A 22901-nucleotide genomic window follows, 5' to 3' on the forward strand; every position below is an offset into this window, starting at 1 on the left:
GTTAGGACATTTTCCTTTGAATAGTTTTGGAAGTGGTTTCTCTGCAACATCCAGCTCACATGTTCCTTCCTTTGTGTTTAAGAAGAAGAAATATCTTCTCAAATGCCTAAAGATAGCTATTATGTCCTCCTTCTACCTTTTCTTCTCTAGGCTAAGTAGCCTCCATTCCATCACCTTATTTTCATCCCGCTTATCCTTCTGTGGATATTTTCCAATTACCTCCATCCCCCTTAAAATGTGCTACTCAGAATAGCCTATTTATGGTTTGACCAAGGTAGAGGAGAAAGGCACCCATTCTCTCAGCCCCAACATAGCACTTTTCATGGCAGTCATCTTTTTTTTTTTTTTTTTTTTGGATACCATGTCAGACTTTGGATTCTAATTGAGCTTGTGGTACATTGGAAGCCCAAGATTTCTTCCCCACAGGGATGGTCTTTCCCCATTTTCAATGTGAACCTGAGACTTGGACTTTTAATTTATCCTTATTAAATTTGAAATGAAATTCAGAATTGGGAGCAGCTGACTGTGATTCTAATTTATCAATGAGATGCCCAAGCACATTAACTAATTAGAACCTTTTAACTAACACAGTGAGGGGTTTGTCCACCTTTCTGAAAGTCATTTACTTTATTTGTGAGATGTATTCTTTTTCTAATGACTGATTTTTAATTCTGAATTTAGCAAACTCCAAATAAAATGAGTATTTATATAGAGAGAGTAAACAAAGAAAAAGATTGTACATGAAACGGAATATTTCTTAGGTAAAACTTGCTTTTTAAAAAAAATAATAGTAACTAGCATTTAAATAAATACTTTGAGGTTTGCAAAAACCTTTATATAATAATAACTCATTTTATCTTCACAATGACTCTATAAGTTTGTTACTATTAAATATAATTAAATTAGAATTCTATCGAAATAATGTAATCAATATGCAAGATATATTTTATGTGTTGATACCTGTGATATGTTCATATGTCATAAATTCCCCATGTACTGTTTAGAGTTGTTTTGCTTATCTGGATCTCTTTCTATTCTCTTCTATGCATTTTAAAAAAATACTTCATCTCTTTTAGTTCTTGACTATTTCTTTTATTGCTTTTTTTGACTATCCTATCCCTAGTCTTTTACCCTATTCCTGGTACCCCACCAATTAAAAAGGAAAAGCCGCCCTCTTATAACACAAGATTGTTAAAGTAATTAAATTCAGGTACTGGCCATGTCTGAAATGGTGCATCTTACTATACAGCATCTTGTGTCTGTTGTATTTGGATCCATGGCAGACTCATTATAAGAGGGAGTAGTTCTTAAGGATGGACTCAATGGATCAGACCAATCTATTGTAGTGGTGTGAGACCTTAGTAGGTCCTTGCTTTTGTTTTTTTTTTTAAGAGTCAAACTGACCAGTGATGCTAAAAACTAGAGGCTTCTATTAGGCACATTTTAATTCACTTAATTCACATGGACTGAAAAATTATTGTTGTCGGTCCTTCATTCTTGAAAAGGATCATGAGGTCAGGGAGGTGATGCCCTGACATGCAGGGGAATTAAATTTAAGGAAGAAAGGCCTGTGCAAAGTCACCAGCCCAGTTTTCTTCTCCAGAGTCATCTGGGTTCAGTGGCCAGGTATAGATCAGGATGACTGGAGATGGCCCCAGATGACGGAAAGAGATTGAGAATAGAAAATCTCAAGATGGTTATTTCTATGTTTAGAAGAATTGCACTTGTTTAACCTCTATCAAATTGTTTGCTGTCTTGGGGAAGGGGGGAGAAAACAATTTGGAACACAAGGTTTTGCAAAGGTGAAGGCTGAAAACTATCTTTGCATGTGTTTGCAAAAATAAAATACTACTTAAAAGTACTACATCTATGGGTACATGTTTTCAAATCTCTTTGTATAGATAGTATAATGAAACAACACAATCAGATCAAAATTAAAAAAAAGATAGTTATTGCTTTTTTGTCTTTTATCTGTATGTATGCATGTATTGTATTTTATTTTTTCAGTTCTGCTTGATGAATATCTGACAATATTCTTCTTTTTTTTAATAATAGCCTTTTATTTCCAAAATACATACAAAGTTTTCAACATTCAGCCTTGCGAAACCTTGTGTTCCAACTTTTCCTCCCTCTCTTCCCCTCATCCCTTCTCTAGCCAGCAAGAAATCTATGTTCAACATATTGCTGATTTTTTTAAAAAAAATATTTTTCTAAAGCACAACATTACTTCCAAGACTCTTTTTTGATAAGGTGGTTTTCATCTCTTACATCCCTATATCCAGAAACCGATTTTTAAATTCCATTTTTTTTCCTGAGACAATTGGGGTTAATTGACTTGCCCAGGATCACATAGCTAGGAAGGCTAGATTTGAACTCAGATCTGTTGGAATCCTAGTGTTAACTCAACTTGAAACAAGGTGATAACTCAAGGGACATGTTAGAATCCTAGTGTTAACTCAATGGAATTGATACAATGCTTGTATTCACATCTTTAGAGAGCTCATATAAGCAAGAAGTATTTAAGTACTCATTGGAGTTCACACATTTGGGAGATTTCAGGGTTTAGTATGAGATATCCGAATTCATACCTCCCTTGAAGCTCTTAGGGCCAGAGAGTACTCTGGGAGAAACCCATAATTCCACTCTCTAGTATCCCACAATCCTTCTCTCAGAGAAGGAGCATAAATAAAGCTTCAGTGAGCCAGTCAAGGAGTTCAGTTGAAAAGATTCAGAGTGGAGGAGTGGCAGTTGGAAGATTGCCACGAGTCGGAGTTGAGCCGAGGCAGAAGCAGAGGGCTAGCAACAGGAGCTCTCGGAACCAAGCAGAGAGCTAGGCCTCTAGGAATCTAGCTATCCGGGCCCAAGGAAAGAGACAAGACTTGGAAGGAGAAAATAAACGTTTGCATTTTATCAGCTGGCTGCATTTGGGTGATTATTGATTTTATCTGAAACTAAGGCTGCTTCCAGAAAACCTCCCTGAGAAACCTGCTCCCAGAGAGAACCTTTATATTATTTTAAAGAAGAGAAAAACACCAGATTTTGGCGCCCTGACTTCAGGGCTGGCGCACTATCCGCTATGCCACCTAGCTGCCCTCATTTCTTGTTTTACCCTGAAGATTTTGCCTTGCAGAAAATTCAGAAAGTTATAGCAAAACTTACAGAAAATTTACGTTTTTTTTAAAACACATTTTAACCAACTTGTTTCCATTAAGCAGAAAAACATCACTGTCTTCTGACCTTTGCATTCTTCATTGTCAGTAGTTAAATCACTTAGAGGCCAAGTGCTCCAAAGCCCTCATTTTTCAGATGGGGAAACTGAGGCCAAGGGAGATAAAGTGACTGGTTTAACCTCACAAACAAAAATGCATCAGGCACTTGGTGTGGGGCCAGGCTTGGTTGGCCTTAAGCCTGCTGTGAATTGAGTATATTTGTCTTCCAAATAGTTTCTTTGAAAGTTGCAAATGGAACTTTTAGGTGGTCAATGGAGCCAAACTTCTGAGATGTACGAGATGTCATGTGCCCTTGGAGTGGGGAAGGAAAGAGAGGGGCTGGTGTATGTCTCTGTCCTTCTCACAACTTGGACAAGTTGGGCCACTTTCCCCATTTCCAGCACTGCTGTGATTTAAGGTACTGCTCCCGTTCTTAATCTGCTGTCTCTCAGTGGGACCGGGAACTCCCCTGTTTTCATCAGTTTTGCCCTTTCGGGTTGTGGTGAGGGAGGAGAGAGGAGGCCCTACTCCTTTCTTGGTCCCGACCTTCAACACTGGCTCACATTTCTTTTAGGATTCTTTCTCACCATTCCTCCAGGAAGCAGATAGAGAATATCCTGGCGTCGGGCCAGGGGCCGTGGCAATGGATAGAGCGCTGGACCTGGATGTGGAGGAAGCTCATCTTTCTAAGTTCCAACCCAGACTCAGACACTTACTTGCTCTGTGATCCTGCACAAGTCACTTAACCTCATTTTCCTCAGTTTCCTCAATTGTAAAATGAGCTGGAGAAGGAAATGACAAATCACTCTAATATTTTTTCCAAGAAACCCCAAATGGGGTAACAGAGAATCAGACAGGATTGAAACGACTGAACAACAACACATTGTTATTCCCATTTTACAGAAAATGCACCCGAGGACCCGTGATTTATTATGTTCCTATCACTGGTCAGTGAGAGAGCCAGCATCTAAGTCCAGTGTGCTTTCTACTAATAATTAATAATTTTTACTTAAAAACCATTGAAAATTGTAGGTCATTTGGTGAAGTGATGAGGTTTGAAAGCCAGATTGCAAGGCTCTAAAATGGCGTGAGAAGAAGTGGGTGCAAGTCTACATAGCACTGACTCATTCATGCCCTTATTAATTCATAAAGTTTTCATGTGTTCTTTGCTTTTTCTTCAGTCATTTTATGTCCCCTGCCTCCACATACCTTCTTTTATGGCCTCCTTTGGTAACAAAGGCAAGATCTCCATTTAAAACAACAAGAGCAAGAACAGCAGCACCAAGGCACAGATTTATGGAAGAAGATCATTTTGTGGTGCTCTCTGGTCCCCCACCCCTGGTCCTGGCATTTTGTCGAGAAGAGGCAAGATATGGGCTAATAGTTTGGGGACTTGGGGTCCACTGCAGGCTTTGGAAGGATGAGGGAGATGTGAGCATGTGCCTCTCCCCCCCCCCTACACACACCCCCGTATCCCTCTCAGAGGAGTGCTGTGCTCTGGATGAGAATTATCATCAAGTTTCCAGCTCTTTTTACATATAAAGTGTTTGGAAACCATTTACTTGCTAATTTCAGACTAATCCTCTGAGATAGGTGAGTGGGGAGAATTATTATTTTCTAATTTATTTCAGACACAAAGAAAAAGTAATAACCTCCTTTTGTTAAGTAGAAAGAAAAATAAAGCACAATCCTATGCAAATTGGCCCAAATCAATATTTTCAGGAGCACGGTGTCTTCATTTCCAAATTTATGAATGGTCTGTTAGAATTAATTTGTCATATTTTGAGAATCATCTCGTATTTATTTCTCTCTCTTTACCGAGGCGGACGATGATGCTAGTGGGTTGGAAAGGTGCCCACGTGCCACATGGGAAAGCGCTAATACTACTGGGTAGTAAATCTGCTGAAATTCAATACACTTTGAAGTAACTTTAGGAATCAGTTTCTATAACACCAGGATAAGGATTAAATATTTATAACTATCAAAATTATTTCCCAGGATTTTTTCTATGTTTGATTAAGTGGTAAGTGCCTTATACTTAAGGAAAGTATTTCAAGATTCTGTCTCTAATAAACCTTCAGTTCTAAGATTTTCAGGACAATATATTAGTTAAAAAAAAGAAATTGAATAAGGCAGGTTAGAAAGCAGCCATCCTAAAGGACCATTCTTTGGTTCAAGGTTTTTCTTTTTTTCTTTTTTTTAATATATATATATATATTCCATTTTATTGACTTTTCTCTACATGCGGGAAGAATGTGTGAGTTTTATGGGCCTGGCAGAGGATCATGGTGTCTCTTGCCAAAGGGTTGAGAAAATTCAGAATTCTGTACATAAGGGACAAATACCAGATGTTTCATTCAAACAATGCATAGATTTTGCACAAATATGGGTAATGGAAACCGAGTCTTGGGCTGGGATTTCTTGGCCAGCCTTGCTTTTTATGTTTTCATAATAAGCAAGCAAGCAGCCAGCATGTTATTCCAACTGAGATGGAATGATTTCATCTTTTTTGAAAGTCTGGGCTGTTTGTATGTCTTGGTTTTTGTTTTGAGGGTCTTGGCTCCTAGGTGATGGGTGCTGTGGGGCCTAATCTTTATGTGATTTTTTTCAAGAAATGGAAAGTTCAAGACCCCTCCTAACTCAGAAATGCCAGATCCCCTCCTTTTTATCCTTAAGGATGAACAGTTCTGTTTCTGTTAAACTGCTCTAGAGTAGGTCACTAAGCATGTTGGTGAGGAGAATGCCCTACCCACTATTCCAAAGTTCTATTCCTTCAGATAGTTTCTGGGGAAGTCCAGGGCAGTCAGGAGAGGCAGATCTGCTCTCTGGGTTCAGAGGGCCATCATGAACACAAATTTAGGGCAGGTAAGACAATTACTGGGGTCATGGGAAGCCTCTTTAGAGATGAGCCACTTCAGAGTTGAAAAAAAAATTGAAAGGCTCATATATAATTCAAGTGGGAGAAGGAGCTCAAGAGGTTACCAGTCTTTTCACTTTCCCCATGAGGAAACTGAATTTCAAAGAGGTTAAGTGATTTATCAAAGGTCCTGTCAATAATCCAATAATAAATGTCTGAGGTGGGATTTGAACTCAGGTTTTCCTGACCCCAAGCCAACACTCTGTGTAGTCTCTGAGCTAGGGCATACCTCTGCCTCAAGGTCATAGGATTAAAGGTATAGAGCTGGCAGAGAAGTCATTTAATCCCACCTTTTCATTCTGTAGGTGAGAAAACTAGAATGGCTATGTCCATTGCACAGGTAATATGAGCAAAACTTAGACAATAGGGTCATAGGACTTTACCACAACAGGTCTGGGTTGTTCCCTGAGGTTCCTGCTATTTTGAAAATCTGTGATTCTGGAAGATTTAAGATTGAAAGAGAACCCAGAGTCTATCTTTTATTTTAGAGAGGACAACAGGCAAAGTCCGTTCCTCCCTAACCATCCTGAGAACCACTGAAGCACTTTCTGAAGACTCCATGGAAAGTAGTCCTTTGTCACAGTTTCTTCCCTTTGTAGCACACTGCCTTTTAAATCAGCAATGGATGTTCTCCCACATCCCAGATTTCTCCTTTCCCCTGGATATCCAAAGACATGTTCAAGGGAAAGTTTTCTGCTGCCAAAGCAAAGCATGACTCTATTTTATAATATTTTATAATTTTATATTATTTAGATGGAACATTATATATAACATATATAATATAATATAATTATATATTATATAATTTTATAAACGGGGGTGAAGGAGAGGAGTGTGGAGACCCTGTTAGCATCCCTTCTCTCCGAATCCCATTCATCCAAAAGCCAATCATTGATTTTCTCATGTAAAGAGACAGATCCTGCTTCCTTGTTGTTGAAAGAATTAAGCCAAGGATTGGGGGAAAATATTATGGAGACACTAGATCTCTGTATCGGCTTTCACATCTCTCCCTGAAGGAGAGAAAACTAGTTTCCATCCGCAGTCCCCTTTAGGACCAGATGAAACATTCTTCTATCGCCTGTGTCTGTGTCTGTGTCTTTGCATTTATACAATATTGTTCGATAGCTCAGGCAGGGCTCTGATCACACACACACACACACACACACACACACACACACACACACACACACACAAAACTCCTGGGTCTTCCTTCCCTTAATGTCAGTGAAGGACATGATTCCCAGCCTGTGTAGCAATGGAAAAAATAAAGAGAATTGTTTTCCTCCCTCTTCCCCTGATTCTTGCCCCTGCCCCTAGTGATGAAAGAACTTTTTCTTTTTTGGCATTTGCTGTTACTTTTGTTTCTAACAGTCAGCTTAGCACCAGATATGAAAGCCTGCCCTGAGATTTGCAGGACCAGATGGTTAAATCCCCAAACAATCCTTAACTTCCTTCCCTCAGTCCCCTTGTCCTGACCGTTTCATTACAGTAATGAGTGCTGGAGATGATGCCTTTGACTCATTTCTCCCAGCTCTCCCGAGGTACTGGGTGAGGCCCTGGGTCTGCAGGAGAGGGGCTCATTTGCTTTTGGAGAAGAAAAGTTTGTTCTTCTCTTCACCTGGAAGATTTACCAACTTTGTGTCACTTTGGGGTCCCCTTTCTCCAGAAATATAGTCCAGAGTTTTCTTTTTCTACCCAATGGGCTTTTTGTAGGGAGTTTTTATTTTGGCGATAGTAAAAAATAAGGCTCTTTTGTGTCTTATTCCAGATGTAAGTACCGTATATATTCTTTGGGTAATTAACTTCATTGGTCTATGTCAATTTTTGACAGTATTTACATTAAAATGTAATTAGTAATAATAACTTTTATGATTTCCGTCCTCAAAGCATATTAGTCTACAGTAAGATATTTGCTCTCGGTGACAGAAAGTGTTTTAAAAGCCTTCATTATCCCATAATTTGATAACTGCATATTCATTATTGATAACATGGTACATGAAGATTACATACGGCATCACTCATGTGACCAATAAGAAGCGTCCCATTTCCATAACAATAAAGAATTCATGCCCCGTTTATTCCACTCTACTGAATCCTATGACCCATTTAGGGCTCATTGCAAAAGCATCAGATTTAAAAATTTATAAAGTTTTTTAAAAAAATAAGTTTTTATTGATAATCTTTTGGTTTTAACAGCATCTACATTTCCCAACGCAACCCTCTCTTCTCCCTCTCCCTGAGGGCTATCCCTTTTAACCAAGAACAATACAGAAAGATGGACCGATGGAACCGACAAACCCAACCCATTATAAATGTCTGGAACTCTTTGTGGCATCTATAACCAGAGTTCCTCTCTGCTCCTAAGAAGTAGGGGGAGGTCTCTTTTTGGAGGCCATTCTTGTCAGTATGATTTCTTAGCATTTCTTGTTAATTCTCCTTTCCATTTGCATCGTTGCAATCATTGGTATATTGTTTTCCTGGTTCTGCTTTTTTCACTCTGTGTCTCTTCATAGGAGTCCCCGAATCTTTGTGTTTATTGTAGTAATCAGTTCTTAGAGCCTCAATATGGTCCATTATTTTCGTTCACTTGTTGAGTCATTCCCCAATTGATGGGCTTAGCTTTGTTTCCAGTTATTAGCTATTATAAAAATTGCGTTATTGTAAGCCATCACTTTCGGTATCTGAGCTCCTTGACATACTTGCATCACTCTGTGACTTCCTAATGCCTTTAGGTGAAATGTAAGCTTCTCTTCACAACTCGGTCCCAACTTCTCTTTTCAGCCTCATTGGACATTATTCTTCCCTCCTGACCTCTGTGAACAACCAAATTGCCAATCTTTCTGTTTTTCATGGGATACTCTTCTATCTCTGCGACTGTGCTGTTGATTGAAAAGGTGGTTCCCTACTATCTGCAACCCTTTACAAGTAATTGATTTTTAATTGGTTTTCTTGCCTTATTTCTCCTTTTCTCAATCCATCCTCCAAACAGTCTTCAAAGGGCTCTTCCCAAAGTACAATTTTGACCACATCGCTCCCCTGCTCAGTAAATCTCCATGGCTCCCTATTGCTTTTGCAATCAAGTCCAAATGCCTCTGGATGCCATTTTCTTTTTTTTTTTTTTTAATTATTATAGCTTTTTATTTACAGATTATATGCATGGGTAATTTTACAGCATTGATAATTGCCAAACCTTTTGTTCCAATTTTCCCCCTCCTTCCCTCCATCTCTTCCCCCCATGTCAGGTTGACCAATACATGGTAAATATGTTAAAGTATAAATTAAATACAATATAAGTATACATGTCCTAATAGTTATTTTGAAGTACAAAAAGAGTTAGATTTTGAAATGGGGTACTATTAGCCTGTGAAAGAAATAAAAAATGCAGGTGGACAAAAATAGAGGGATTGGGAATTCTATGTAGTGGTTCATAGTCATCTCCCAGAGTTCTTTCGCTGGGTATAGCTGGTTCAGTTCACTATTGCTCCATTGGCACTGATTTGGTTCATCTTATTGTTGAAGATGGCCAGGTCCATTAATACTGATCATCATATAGTATTGTTGTTGAAGTATATAATGATCTCCTGTTCCTGCTCATTTCCCTCAGCATCAATTCCTGTAAGTCTCTCCAGGCCTTTCTGAAATCATCCTATTGGCCATTTCTTACTGAACAATAATATTCCAAAATATTCATATACCACAATTTATTCAGCCATTCTCCAATTGATGGGCATGGATGCTATTTTCAACCCTTTGCAGAATGACTCTAACCTACTATTCCAGGTTTATTTACTCAGTCTCCGTTCTGGCAAAATGGACCTGCTCGTTCTTCCTGTAATGGCTGGGCCAGCTTTCTGGAGGACCTTCGGTCAGCCCGAGTCCTTGGTCTTAGTGGAGAAGTGATGAAGGCAGGAGAGCTGCTGTGAGGCTGGTCAAAGGTGGAATGTCTCATTTCCAGCTCTTCTCAGCCCTTAAATACCTCAGTACAATTACATCATTACAGCGTACTGAATATGTGTGCACTAGAGAACCATGACATCACCATGCTAAATATTAAGTATATATGGGAACCAGAGAACCATCATCTCATCAATTGCCCTGAGTTCACACCCTATTGTAAGTATCCTTGTTTCAAGTAGACTTTTCTCAGAGTTCTGGCCTTCTACACTGTCTCAGAACTTTTTTTTCAACTCTTGGGTCTCCAAATTTCAAAGCTCAGCTCCTGAATAAGGCCTAAGTTGATCCCAATCAAGGGCTAGTGCCCACCTCTCCCTTCTTTACCTTCTATTTCTTTAGATATATTTTCCAAGTCCAAAAGGTAGCACAGTAGCCAGAGTATAAGGTCTTCAGTCAGGAAGTCCTGGGTTTAAATCTAGCCTTGTTATTGTTGTTTGTCCTTCCTTCGAAAAGGACCATCAGGGAGGTGATGCCATGAAATGCAAGGGAATTGGATTTCAGTGCAAAAGGCTGTGCAAGATTTCCTGTCTCAGTTTCCCCTCCAGAGCCACGTGGGTCCCGTGGCCGGCTATGGATCAGAATGACAGGAGATCCAGCCTTAGGTTCTTGCTAGCCACGGGATCCCGGGCAAAAAGAACCTCTGTCTGACTCGTTTTCTCATTCATAAAAAGCAGATGATAAGAGCATCTATTTCCAAGAGCTATTGTGGGAATAAATGAGAAAATATTGTAAAGACCTCGGTCAATTTTAAAGTGCTACTTAAATATTAGCTTTTATTATTATCTTTGCACATGTTTTCTCTTGACAGAAAGCACATGCCTTGAGGGCAATACCTCTTGCTTTCGTCTTTGTATTTCCAGTGCCTTCTTTGTACAACATTTGGTATGTGGGAGAATGGTAATGAAAGCTGCTTGCTTTATTGCTCCCCAAAACCCTGCACATTCTACTTCCTTTCATGGAAGAAGGCTCTCAGTTGAAAATTTCAGCTATCTGGCCGTAATGAAGACATTTAAAAGTCCAAAAACAACTCCTGGTCTGTTTTTCATTTTTACTCAAATACTAAAAATAGCCCAGCTTGGAAAGACATCGGGCCTTCCAGCACTGAAAGGCAAGACTGATTGCCGCCCTTGTAAACCATGAAGCAAATTTGTTGCTCCGAGGCCGACCGCTCAGCACCCCTTCCCAATCGCCTCTCAGTTCCCTTTCTGCCTTTATTCAGGAGTGCCCGGGAATATCAGCCGTGGATGAGATTCGGATGAAATGTGACATTTGCAGACTGTGGCCACTCACCAAAGAATGTGAGTGTTGCCTTCCAACATTTTATAGGCTGCAAAATAGACACTTTCTGGCATTTGTTACACGCATTGACAGCTTTTGCAGCGTGCCCCTGAGTCTTCCCGAGGCCATTTCTTTTTGCTCATTGGATATGTCAGTAAATAAGAAATAAACCATCAATGAGGCTGGTAGTCACAGTGAATGAAATCAAGTCGCCTCATGTCTTGGAGCCCAGGGAAGCAAGGGACACAGGCTATAGAGTAACAAGATCCAGTGGGGAAAACATGGCGTCTAATCTAAGAACATACATTATTGGAGTTACTGGAACATTTTATATTTGGAATTAAAAAAAGTCATCTTCACAAGCACAATATAGTGAAGAAATGGCTAGATATTTATAGTTCATGTGTCCGAAGCTCTTGGATTTTTAGTGTATTTTTCACCGATGTGAATCAGAAGCAGGCAGTCACCCAGATAATGGGATGTGATATGGTGTTAAGGAGGGGCATAATGTCCAGGACTCAGACAGTGATAGGAGGGATGGACTCTACCTTGGTCAGATCGCCAATGGAGTATTGTGCCTATTTCTGGGCACCAGATTAGGAAGGGCATTGATAAACTCAAGAAAATCCAGAGGAAAGCAGCAAAATTGGTGAAAGGCCTCAGGATCATGCCCCTGGGAAGAATGGGTGAAGAAAGTGGGGACATTTTGCCTGGAGAAGAGGAATTTGAAAGGGGAAACTTTGAAGTTGTCTTAGAATATTTGAAGAAATATCAAAGGAAAAGAGGGATCAGCATTGTTCCCAGAGGGGACAACCAGGAACCATTGCTGACAATTGCAGAGGCAGGCTTTTGACTCAATATAAGGGGAAACTTCCTAAAATGAATGGGCTGCCTCTTAAGGGTGTGTATTCTGCCTCACTAGAAATCTCCCAAATAAGGATTAATAGCCTCTTGTTGGGAGAACATAGAGAAGAATTTATTTTCAAAATGTTTAATTTTATTTCTTTGGTTTTTGTTACTTTCATTTCCAAATCTCTTGCTCTTTTTCTGTCTCTCCCTCCCTCTCTCCCTCCTTCTCTAACCCCTTCCCTCTCTCCCTCTCTTCCTCCCTCTCTCTCTGTTTCTCTCTCTCTCTCTCTTTCTCTCTCTGACTCTTTCTTCCTTGTAACATAGAATAATAAAGTTCATTAATTTTAAGTTAATTAATGTTAATAAATAACAAAGGAGAAGAAAAACAGGTTAGCAAAATGAATGATGACATTAATAGAGTCTGATAATATATTTAGTGTTCCACAATCCTAGTCAACTCTGGAAAGAAGGAAGAGAAATGTATTTTTTCATCTCTTTTCCAAGGCTGTTTGGTTATTATAATTGTTCACTGTTCAATCGATCAATCAATAACATTAATTAAAATCTTGCTTCATGACAGACACTGGGGTTACAAATGCAATAAATAAACAATCCTTATTTGTAGGAAGCGCATATTCTAAAGGAGGTGACCACAAATACACATAAAGATGTGCAGAATAAGCTTAAAGAGAAAAATAGGAATAAATGCAAAATAATTAAATATAAGTTAATTTGGGCACTGAGGGTTGGGAGTGAGATGGGGAAGGGAGGACAGGACACTAGCCATTGAGGAAACCAGGGTAGGGTTCCGGAGGAAGACTGGAGGGCTTTGAAGAGGCTGCCTAAAGCTAAGATTCCATGATTTTGTGTCTGTATTGACTGAAAAGGCAGCCAGGGCCGCCATAGTGCAGAGTGTTGGACCAATCAGGAAAGATGCTTATCAGCTAAGGGAACTGAGGCAAATTTGCCCAAAAGGCAACTGGCTGGGTGGTTCAGTGGATAAAGGGCTGGGGGTGGAGCCGATACACGATTCTAAATTTGGCTTCTGATACTGTTGCCCAGACAGATACAGAAACTGCCTTTTGTAATTAAATAAGAGATGGAATGTGAATAAAAGAGAATCCTCCTCTGTATCATTAGGACAACTCTAGCCGCAAACAAGATGGCGGGGATGGCCCAGACCTCATCCTGTATCTACGTGGTTTTGAGTTCTCCAGCTAGGTCTCTAGATTTTGGAAGGTTTTTTTTTTTTTTTTTAATTCCATGTAGCTGGAAATTATGGTATGGGGCTTCTAGTAAAATACTGTTAAATTATTATTATTATTATTAACCCAACAAGCATTTATTAAACATCCCAGAGGAGACGCTAGAGGAGATGGGAACTTGACATAATTTTGATCCCACTTCAGGGAACATAGTCAAACAACAAATTCAACTGAATACAATTCAATAATATTTATTGTCTATTAAATGCCAGTCCCTGGTGCAGAACTTGGTTTACAAAGACACAAATGGCTCCTGTCCTCCAGGAGCTTACATTCTACTGGAGGTTTTTTGTTTTTTTGAGGTAATTGGGGTTAGGTGACTTGCCCAGGGTCACACAGCATGTCCTGGAATTTTTATGAATAAAGTAAGCCAGTGGAGATTTGGCAGGAGCTTGTCCTGATTTGGTAACCTCACATATGCTCTCCAGAAATAGGGGAAGTCCTCTCTTGGGATCAGCTTTCCCACAAGATGGACTTTAATGCGAATGGAGAATTTAATGGACATTGCGAGATCTGAAGCTCCCGTCCAACATTCTCCCTGGATGGATGCACGGCATTTTTGTCGCACCTGTTATGTACGGGAAGGCCTTCATCAGTTTTAGGTAATTGGGTTTTATCTGAGCTCTTGGCCCGGGAACAGTCGCCCACCAGCTCAGTCTGGCCGCCGGCGCTTTCCTTCGGCAGTCTGGGTGATTTAGGCTTATCAGATCTTTCCTTTTTATTCATTTTTCAGAGCCAGAGTAGATCAGGGTTAGATGTGGGTCAGACAGGAAGGGGAATAACTGTGCCGTGAAATAGCTTCCCGCTTTGATTAATTTTTGCTCAGAGAAGCCGTGGGGCACGGCAGGTACGGGGCTGGTCCTGGTGCTGGTCCTAATGCTGGTTGTGGTGCTGGTCCCAGAGCTGGGAGCACCTGCTCCCATTCTACCTCCAATGGATTTTGGCTCTGTGATCTTAAATAAATCCTTTTTTTTTTTTTTTTTTTTTTTTTTTTTTAGGGAATATGAGATCTTACAGTCTTTATTGTTTTACTTTTTTTTAAAGATGGCTATATGGCACAATGAATAATGCTCTGGGATTTAGAGTACAAATCCTGCCTCTTATTACCCTAGACAAGTCAATTAACATCTCTGTGTCTTAAATTACTCTTCTGTAAAAGGAAGGGATTGAACTCAATAACTTTTAAGTTTTGAATAAATCCTTTAATCCAGAAAGAGCTCTCAGAATAAATTGCAGAGAAAGTGCCAGTCTTCTCAATCAGGACTTTACTAAACCAAAGAAATCACAAGTTTGATTTGGGAAAACCCCAAGCTTCCAAACATGCATGTGTAGACCTACATGTCTAACATGCATGTATATATAAATCCCAATGCTTCATATAGGTTTAGGCCTACAGTCTAAGACACTTGTGTAGACTCACATGTCTAGTACACCTGCATAGACCTTCATGTTGAACACATATGTGTGCCCTTCCATAGCTATTATAAATCTACAGCCCCTCATGCAGTCCAACATACATGACATAAATACACACGGTTAACACACATGCACACCTACAGAGATAACACACAACTGCAGGTCCTCGTGTACTCCAACACACATGACATCAACACACATGTTTAACAGATATGTAGACCCCGTGTCTAACATTTAACATGCATATTTTGACCTTTGTGGCTAGACTGATGACCATCCCTGTAGCACATGTGAATAACACTAGTGGCAGTGGACATTTACATGACACTTTGAAGTCTGTAAAGCACTCTACAGATATTCTCTCATCTGTGACAGGGACTGCAGGGCTCATTATCCCCATTTCACAGGAAAGGAAACTGAGGTGGGTGTGAGATGCCGATCCAGAATTATTCTTTCAGCCAGAAGGGACCTCTGGGGCCAACTAGACCAAGTCTTTCATCAAACAGCTGAGGAAGCAGCTGAGCGACATTAAGATACTTGCCCATGGCTACTAAGGAGGGATTTGAGTCCGGTCTTCCTGACCCCAGTCCCAATGCTCTGTCCACAACAGAAGCATTCCTTCCAACAATATAGATTGCAGCCCATCCATCCCTGCTTATCCTTGTCCTGCAAGTTTTGTCCATGACGCTGTGTGGCTCGGTGGAAAGAGGAAAAGATTTGTAGTCAAAAGCTCCGAGTTTAGATCTTGATGTTATTTACCCTCAGAGTGAACTTAGGCTTGTCTTCATCTCTCCGAGTCTCAGTTCCTCACCTGTAAGACGAGGAGGTTTGACTGGCTGGTGCCTCCGGTGCCTTTCAGATTTAAGTCTGCGATCCATCGTCTGCAAGTTTTTATAACTTATTGCTTTAGAATCCTGCCTGAGACACTGGGAGCTTAACCGCTGATGGATGTGTCGGATCCAAGATTTGAACCCATTGCTCCTCACTGTCTCTCATCAGAGACACAGTGAAAACATCAGGATTCAAACATCTAAGGCGTTGCCGACTGGTTATTTTCCATTTCAGAGACAAGACAAATCAAAATAATATTTGGTTAAGTTATAACGTGTGGAAGGATGAGCGTTAATTAATCTAAGAGTCTGTTGAGCGTCTTTAGAGTGTGAGAAAGGAGATCTCATGGGGTGAAGAGGCCTGGAAAAAAGGGAGCACATCAAAGAGGGCTCGAGCTCACTCTCACTCCAAGTCTTTATCCGTCCACGAGCTGAGTTCAGTGGCTGCGGCTCCTCAGAGCCGGAAGGGACTGTTCTTGGCCGTGAGTCCTGCCACAGCGTTCACAGGCCGTCATTCAGACCTGAAAGGGCTCTGGGGAAGGACTGGCAGACAGGCTACGGAGGAGGGACACGCCACGGGCCCGTCTCCGCCAACTGACACGGCTGTTCTTGCAACTGTGCATGTGCGGCTCTCAGGGAAGAAACACACACAGTGAGTAGCCCTGAGCCAATCTTTCTGCTTCCCTTTCTACCAATCCTCCCCAACTCACCTGCTGGATCTGTGACTCAATGATCCTGAAACTTGGATCTGCTCCATTTCTAACCTGGGCTGCTTTGTTCCAACTTAGTCAGTCTGGTGACCTGTTCGGAGGGGCTCACCATGTTGGGGTTGGGCACGAGGACATCCCATCGATTTTAGCCCAACTGCATCCCAGCACTGCTCTCTCTCTATCTCTGACTCTCTATCTGTCTCTCTGTCTGTATGTCTCTCTGACCTCCTGTCTCTTTTTCTCCTCTATTCTATGTATATGCTATATATATATATATATATATTTTTTTTTTTCTGAGGCAATTTGGGTTAAGTGGCTTGCTCAGGGTCACACAGCCAGGAAGTATTAAGTGTCTGAGGTCAGATTTGAACTCAAGTCCTCCTGACTTCAGGGCTAGTGCTCTATCCACTGCGCCACCTGGCTGCCCCCACTAGATATATTTATTTTTATGTATTATATCACATAATATGTTATCATATGTAATGTTTATGTTATATACTTATATATACAGTATATTTATACATAGGTATATTTATAGTTGTATATTATTTGTATGTATGTATATATAGATGTTTTTATTTTTCGTTATCATTTCTTTCCTTCTCTCCAGACCCTCTGGCCATCGAGGAAGCAAGAAATATGATATCCATTATTCTATATGAAGTCATGGAAAACATATTTCCACATTTAGCCATGTTGCAAAAAAAGCAGGAGAAATAAAATGTAAAAAGCATGTTTCAGTCTGTCCTGAATTGGTCCGTTCTCTTTTTGGAGGTGGGGAACGGCTCAAGTGATTCCCCAGCCTCAGCCTTCGCCAGTGGCTGGCTTTGCAGGCAGGCGCCCCCACTCCCAGCTTCTCTTTCTTAAAACCAGATTGACTAATGCCTTTGGTTTATGCATCATGGGTACTTCCAGACATAATCCCCCTCCCGCACCCACAACTTACTCCTCCTGGAGAACAGAGAAGCAAAGACAACCAGAGTCGGACTGTGTCTCCCGAGGTCTGGGGTTCTGTGTCTTGCAAACACCCGCTTCTCTGCCGAGAGGAGAAAAATAGGTTTTATTTTCTATTCATTGGGTCCAAGATGGAGCGGTTTTAATCTTCCATTGATACCTTTGGGTGGGTGAAATAGAATGGGGGGAGAGGGAGAGATAGATGGAGACACAGAGACAAACACAAAGGGAAAGAGAGAGATGAGAGATAGAGAATGACAAGGAAAAAGAAAGTCAGGGACAGAAAGAGAAAGAAAGAAGGGGGCAAGATGCAGAGAGGGACAGAGACAGAAGAACAGAAAGAGAGACAGAGAGAAAGATGAGAGAAACAGAAAGGGAGAAGAGATACACACAAAAACACAGAGATGGAGACACAGAGAGATGAGAGTGATAGAGAAGAAAGAAGAAAGAGAGACAGAAAGATAGAGAGACAGGCCGACAGAGACGGAAAGAGACACAGAGATAGTGACAAAGAGAGACAGAGAGATAGTGACAAAAAGAGTGAGATGAGAGAGACAGAGAGACATAGAAAAACAGAGAGACACACAGAGAGATAGACAGAGAGACAGAGACATGGAATGATAGAAAGACACAGACAGAGAGACAGAAATAGAGACACAGAGAGATGAGAATTATAGAGAATGACAAGGAGAAAGAAGAAAGACAGGAACAGAGAGGCAGAGAGAGACATACAGAGAAACACACACAGAGAGACAACGGGAGAGACAAAGACAAAGATAGTGAAAGAAAGAGTGAGAGGAGAGAGACAGAGACAGAAAGATGGACAGTGACAGAGAAGCAGAAAAACAAAGAAAGAAAAAGAGGGAGAAAAGGGAGAAGAAAAGAGAGAAAAATCTAGTGTTTGGTGGATGCTTGTTGAATGACTAATTGATTTCCTGAAACTCAGGTTTCCCTGGAGCTGATCTTAATGGGCATCAACTGGCCCCTAGCCAAAGTCATGCAGCTCAGCATCTGAAGGGACCTCAAAAACATGGGGTCTAATTCATGTGACCGACCCCTCGGGAGCATTCCAACAAGCCGGCCATCCGTGCGCCAGAGCCCCTTTGATGACCACGCAAGGGTCCGAGCCCCGGCTCCCAGGCTGGTCCTCCGCTCGGAGCTCAGTGGGAGTTCTGTGCAGGACTCCAGGGCTGCACTCCCAGCCTTAGAGGAGGCAGCCTCCTAATTCTTCTCTGGTCAAATGGGGCACATTTGCGGGGGTGGAGGCTGTTAGCAGATTCCCCAGAAAGCACCTCTCCGAGGCCTTTGTATTTTTACATATGGTTTATCTGAAAAAGGATTAGTTTGAGATTGCAAACATTTTTGGTTTTATGTGCCTCTGAGGGCCAGATACGCTTTGTTCTCCACCAAGGCTTGAAAAATATTTATCCTGGCTCCTTCCCATCTCCTTTTCCCACATGGCCGCTCTCGGCTATTGCTAAGCCCAATTGTGCAACCCATCCTGGGTCTGGGCCTGGGTTTCAGCCCCTCAGATACTTAGAACCACTTGGATGGCCCAGGCAGTCTCCGGCCTGGTGGAACGAGCTACGTTTGGAGCCAGAAAACCAGCCTGGATTTCCTCTAGATGCTTCCTAGCTTGTGGCTGTGAGACATTTATGTGGACTCAGTTTCCTCATTTGTAAAATGAGCCAGCCTAGATGAGACGATACTTTTTTTTGCCCTAAATCTACGATCTTGTGAATTTTCAAGTTCTCTTGTAGCTCTAAACCTCTACTCACGATTCCGAGAATAAAAAATCATTCTCTTGATTATCAAAAAGTAGCAAAAGGATCTATTTCCCCTCCCCCCCCCCAGGCTGGCCGGCGGCTTTTGCTTGGGCCAGAATACCGGAAATCACAGGGGAGATCAAAACACAGGGGAGGGGGCTCCAAAATGTGTGCCGCTAATGAATCCCAAGCAATATTATCTCTTCGGTGAGTAAGACATGAACAATCATTTCAGGTTTGACACGTTCTTCAATTATGCATTCAATTTGGGTAATAAAATAAAACTTGCCGTCTATAGATGCAGACGTACATTCACACACACACACACACTCGCAGGGGCAGACCCACTGCTGCCTTTTGCTCATTGGCCGTCACGCCCCGTAATATGTACCAAGGCAGGAGTTACCTCCGAGCCATTAAAAATTAAGTGCCTTTATTGTAAATTATTAAAAGTGCTCAGTTGGCTGCAGATCAGCGGAGACATCATAAACCACCGGGCCGACAAGCAAGGGAGAGGCTGCTGGGATCAGAAGCCAGCCCGCGCCCTGGGGCGGTCAGGGTGATTCTGAGGGTGCCCGCGCCAAGGTGAAAGAGAGCGGGTCCATCTGGGACCTCCCTCACTGAGGGCTTTGGAAACCCAACAGCAGTGTTTCTGTTCGGTTAAATATTAGCCAAGGGCCTTCATCTGTATCTCACCACTGTTCCGCTTTTAATCAAGAGGGCCATTCAGCTCTCCCTGCCCTGGCAGCAAAATCAGAATCTATTTACTACAGGTGTACTTCATGTGGGCATGAGTTCAAATCTGAACTCAGACATTAACTAGCTGTGTGGTCCTGACCAAGTCACCAAGTAACCCTCTTTGCCTCAGTTTCCTCATCTGTAAAATGAGCTGAAAGAGGAAATAGCCAACTGCTCCAGTATCTCTGCCCAGAAAACCCCAGATGGGGTCATGAGAGTTGGACACAAGTGAGCGTAACAGCTGAATTGGAGTAGAGGTAGAATAGCGTAATGGTTAGCCAGAAATGAATGAGGGAATAAATTTAAAAAGTGCCTACTATGTGCCAGACACTGGGTATACAAAGGCAAAAATGGGACAGTCCCTGCCCTCTGTTCTACTATGAGAGGTAACATGTACTGGCTAGAAAAGAGAGGTCTTTGGACAGTCCGTTGACTGACTCTTTTCAGAAGCGATGGCGGCGTTGATTTGCTGACTGTTCTCAGAGATGGGGAGAGGGGATCAGAGGAGGGGGGTCGTGGCTGTGCAGGTGGGGCCCCAGGATGCTCGGACCACATGTGTCCTCGGCGTGTTGGAGATCAGCAAGCGGCGGCTTGGAGGGAGTTGTGCCCTCTCACCGGCCAAGGGCAGCCTGGGTCCCAATGTCACCTCTGACACCTACTCGCTGAGTGGCAAGACCTTCAACCTCCCAAAGTCCCAGTTCTCTGAGAACATTAGGGGTCTGTCTAAGCTGGTGGAGGCAGTTTCCTCCTGAGCGAGCTCCTGGCAATGGTGAAATAATAGATTTGGACCATTTGGGGTCCATTTGTGGAACAGATATAGACCCACAGTTTGTCATGTGGCTAATTTTTGTCAAATAAATGTGACTTTTTTCACTAATTCCATTATAAAATCTGAGACCCATTCTGCTGGGGAGAGGAAGAAAAAAAGATATTAAGCATCTGGATATAACGACCACCATGACGGATAGCGAGCCAGGCTGGGATCTGAATTCAAATCTCGCCTCTGACATGTACTGCTCTGTGGTTATGAGCACGTGACTTAACCTCCCTCACCCTCAGTTTCCTCATCCACACACTGGGTACACTAACCCCTCAATTTTGTTGTGAGGCTCCAGAAAGGGAATCTGTTTTAAGTACGATACCAGTGTCAACCGTCTTCAGAGATAGTGATGGCTAGACTCAGAGAGTCAGGAAGCTTTGGGGTCAAGCCCTGCCCCTGACCCGTGCTGCCTCTCGGGCCCCTCATTGGTCACTTTATGTGTTTTCCCCTAAGATTCTAAGTTATGGCTCAGAGGCAGATCTGCATTGGTGAAGAGAGGGAGCTCATCTGGGAATTTCTCGTAATGATAAAATGACAGCTAGGGACCAAAAAATTGTTTTCCTCCACATGTTCAGAGAGCTTTTTTATTTGGTCATCCCCTCCATTTTCCCAGCTGTCATTTCAGCCCAATATGCAAAACATGTTATTCTCCTTCCTCGACTCGATTTCAGCCAGCAGTTCTCAGAACTCGAAGTTCCCCAACCTGTTTCACCACCCTGACCCAAGCTGGCCCCGCCTCTGAAGGTTCATTTTCCTCGAAGGTCCAGGGTCGGTCCCGAAATGAGCCTGCCCCTTCATCGATGAGGAAACAATCTCCTAGAAGTATTTGGGAACTTTTTGAAGTACCAAGAGATAGGCTGGGGGGCTTTAGACTGAGAAATCCTGGTCACTCCCTGTGGGACATGGGGCTAGTCACTCATTTTCCTGGGCCTCGATTTCAGACTGCTAGCTCAAAGTCAGCAATGGCCCACTCATCACGATTTACGACATTTTTCCCTAAGAGATAAAAGAAAATGAACGAATCGGGGAACCGACCCAAATTTTGCAGAGGGCTAGGAGCTGAAGAGTAATTTTGCCAAGGGGAAGATAAAGCTCCCGAAGAGAGCCCCACTGGCCCAAGGAGGCTCGCAGCCTTTGTTTTCCTCCTTTCAGATTCCTCACTCTGCTCCCCCATGACCCGGGAGAAGGAGAGTTTCCAGCTGGCCTGCCTGAGTGAACAGGGCCCAAGCCGTGTTCCCTTCCCGGTCTCTCGGTGACAACAGCAGATGGACGATAGGCTGAGCAGATTAATCAAGCAGGGGCCCACATGCTTGCAGATTTGGTTTTCAAATTCACTCGGTTGGCTGCCCAGGGCCGGCTGTCGTGGTTGCTATGAGGGAAGTGGGGAGATTGTCCGGGCTGAATATTTCTCTGGCTGGTCTTGGCTGAGGGACATGTGCGTTGTATTCCAATTAACGTCGTCCCCCAGTCCCGGGGGATAAGGTCAAAATGACGTTTGGAGTGTCCTGCATGAACAATGTCCCACGGTAGCTGAGAGGAGAATGCTTAATGAACCTTCGAGAAATATTGACACTTGAGTTCTTTTTTTGTGGGCGTTATTATTATTTCTATTATTATTGGCTCAGCCCTATGGTTTCATCAGTGCAGAAAATGATGTTTCATAAGTCCAGAGAGTCAGTGGACTTGACTGGAATCCTCCTGATTTAAGAGAAATTGAGGAAGCCCAGCCTCTTGAGGGGGCTTCCTGCATTAGGCTAATGGGAAGATGGGAAACCGGGACACCGAGGTTGGGCAGCCGTGTTTGGACTTCCATCCGCACATTGCGGGCAACACCTGACCAACGAGCCCAACAACCACTGTAGTGTTTGAGATTTTCTCATTTAGCAGCTCATCCAAACCTATGGCCTTGGAGAGTGACCCGGGGCACTTGTAGAAATCACGTAACTTACCCAGAATTACTTGCCCAGTATGTGTTAATATTTTGTTTCGTCGTTTTGAGTTGTGTTTGACTCTTGAGAACCCCTTAGGGATTTTCTTGACAAACATACTGGGGTGATTTGCTATTTCCTTTTTCAGCTCATTTTACAGATGAGGAAACTGAGGCAAATAGAGTTAAGTGAATTGGCTAGAGCCACATAGCTAATGTCTGAGTTTGAGCTCAGGTTTTCCTCAGCCAACCCTTCTATCTACTGAAC

This window comes from Antechinus flavipes, chromosome 5, assembly GCF_016432865.1.
Source record: "Antechinus flavipes isolate AdamAnt ecotype Samford, QLD, Australia chromosome 5, AdamAnt_v2, whole genome shotgun sequence".
Classification (NCBI taxonomy): domain Eukaryota; kingdom Metazoa; phylum Chordata; class Mammalia; order Dasyuromorphia; family Dasyuridae; genus Antechinus; species Antechinus flavipes.